The sequence below is a fragment of the Scylla paramamosain genome, unplaced genomic scaffold, assembly GCF_035594125.1.
Source record: "Scylla paramamosain isolate STU-SP2022 unplaced genomic scaffold, ASM3559412v1 Contig112, whole genome shotgun sequence".
NCBI lineage: Eukaryota > Metazoa > Arthropoda > Malacostraca > Decapoda > Portunidae > Scylla > Scylla paramamosain.
Window position 1 is genome coordinate 69872 of NW_026973777.1, and position 2629 is coordinate 72500.

Consider the following 2629-nt stretch of genomic DNA (forward strand, 5'->3'; position numbering starts at 1 on the left):
TATGACCCACCCAGTTAAATTTTCAAGAAGCAAACGCAAGTTGGAAAATACGAGGAAGATAAATTTTCATTTATATACGTTTTATGGTAATTTCTGCCACGCCTTCCTCTATTCATCAAACGTCACTGACACTTATTCCCTTTATTTTTTACTTTACAGAATCTTTTGTAGGGCAAGACTCTAGAGGATATGTGCTTTCATAAATTCTATAATGCTTTGCTTATCATAGAGACATAAAAAAAAAAAATAATAATAATAAAAATAAATAAATTAATTAATTTAAAAAATCAAAATAAATAGATATATAAATTAATTAATCAATCAAATAAATTTCTATGCTTCACCTTTATAGCATTCGTATGAATGTCAAAACAAAACAAAAAATATAAATATAAATAATAATATGAAAAAAAAAAATTACTAAATATATGAAAAATAGCATTACTACTACTACTACTACTACTACTACTACTGCTACTACTACTACTATTTTTTTTTTTTTTTTTATGTAGGAAGGACACTGGCCAAGGGCAACAAAAATGTAATAAAAAAAATGCCCACTGAAATGCCAGTCCCATACAGGGGTCAAAGCAGTGGTCAAAAAATGATGAATAAGTGTCTTGAAACCTCCCTCTTGAAGGAATTCAAGTCATAGGAAGGTGGAAATACGGAAGCAGGCAGGGAGTTCCAGAGTTTACCAGAGAAAGGGATGAATGATTGAGAATACTAGTTAACTCTTGCGTTAGAGAAGTGGACAGAATAGAGGTGAGAGAAAGAAGAAAGTCTTGTGCAGCGAGGCCACGGAAGGAGGGGAGGCATGCAGTTAGCAAGATCAGAAGAGCAGTTAGCATGAAAATAGCGGTAGAAGACAGCTAGATATGCAACATTGCGGCGGTGAGAGAGAAGCTGAAGACAGTCAGTTAGAGGAGAGGAGTTGATGAGACGAAAAGCTTTTGATTCCACCCTGTCTAGAAAAGCAGTATGAGTGGAACCCCCCTCAGACATGTGAAGCATACTCCATACATGGACGGATAAGGCCCTTGTACAGAGTTAGCAGCTGGGGGGGTGAGAAAAACTGGCGGAGACGTCTCAGAACACCTAACTTCATAAAAGCTGTTTTAGCTAGAGATGAGATGTGAAGTTTCCAGTTCAGATTATAAGTAAAGGACAGACCGAGGATGTTCAATGTAGAAGAGGGGGACAGTTGAGTGTCATTGAAGAAGAGGGGATAGTTGTCTGGAAGGTTGTGTCGAGTTGATAGATGGAGGAATTGATTTTTTGAGGCATTGAACAATATCAAGTTTGTTCTGCCCCAATGAGAAATTTTAGAAAGATCAGAAGTCAGGCGTTCTGTGGCTTCCCTGCGTGATATGTTTACCTCCTGAAGGGTTGGACGTCTATGAAAAGACGTGGAAAAGTGCAGGGTGGTATCTTCAGCGTAGGAGTGGATAGGACAAGAAGTTTGGTTTAGAAGATCATTAATGAATAATAAGAAGAGAGTGGGTGACAGGACAGAACCCTGAGGAACACCACTGTTAATTGATTTAGGAGAAGAACAGTGACCGTCTACCACAGCAGCAATAGAACGGTCAAAAAGGAAACTTGAGATGAAGTAAACAGAGAGAAGGATAGAAACCGTAGGAGGGTAGTTTGGAAATCAAAGCTTTGTGCCAGACTCTATCAAAAGCTTTTGATAATTATGTCCAAGGCAACAGCAAAAGTTTCACCAAAATCTCTAAAAGAGGATGACCAAGACTCAGTAAGGAAAGCCAGAAGATCACCAGTAGAGCGGCCTTGACGGAACCCATACTGGCGATCAGATAGAAGGTTGTGGAGTGATAGATGTTTAAGAATCTTCCTGTTGAAGATAGATTCAAAAACTTTAGATAGGCAGGAAATTAAAGCAATAGGATGGTAGTTTGAGGGATTAGAACGGTCACCCTTTTTAGGAACAGGTTGAATGTAAGTAAACTTCCAGCAAGAAGGAAAGGTAGTGTTGACAGACAGAGCTGAAAGAATTTGAATAGGCAAGGTGCAAGCATGGAGGCATTGTTTCGGAGAACAATAGGAGGGACCCCATCCGGTCCATAAGCCTTCCGAGGGTTTAGGCCAGCGAGGGCATGGAAAACATCATTGCGAAGAATTTTAATAGGTGGCATGAAGTTGTCAGAGGGTGGAGGAGAGGGAGGAACAAGCCCAGAATCGTCCAATGTAGAATTTTTAGCAAAGGTTTGAGCAAAGATTTCAGCTTTAGAAATAGATGCGATAGCAGTGGTGCCATCTGGTTGAAATAGAGTAGGGAAAGAAGAAGCAGCAAAGTTATTGGAGATACTTTTTGGCTAGATGCCAGAAATCACGAAGGGAGTTAGAGAGAGAGAGAGAGAGAGAGAGAGAGAGAGAGAGAGAGAGAGAGAGAGAGAGAGAGAGAGAGAGAGAGAGAGAGAGAGAGAGAGAGAGAGAGAATGTGTGTGTGTGTATATGTGTCGGTTGGGTTGTGAAGGATGGGAAAAACCAGCAAGCCTCGGCTCCACTGACTGATCGATACTTGAATGTAATTCAAGTAAGGCGAAGTTAGGTTAGATTAGGTCAGGTCAGGTTAAGTTAGGTTAGGTTAGGTTAATTTAGGTTA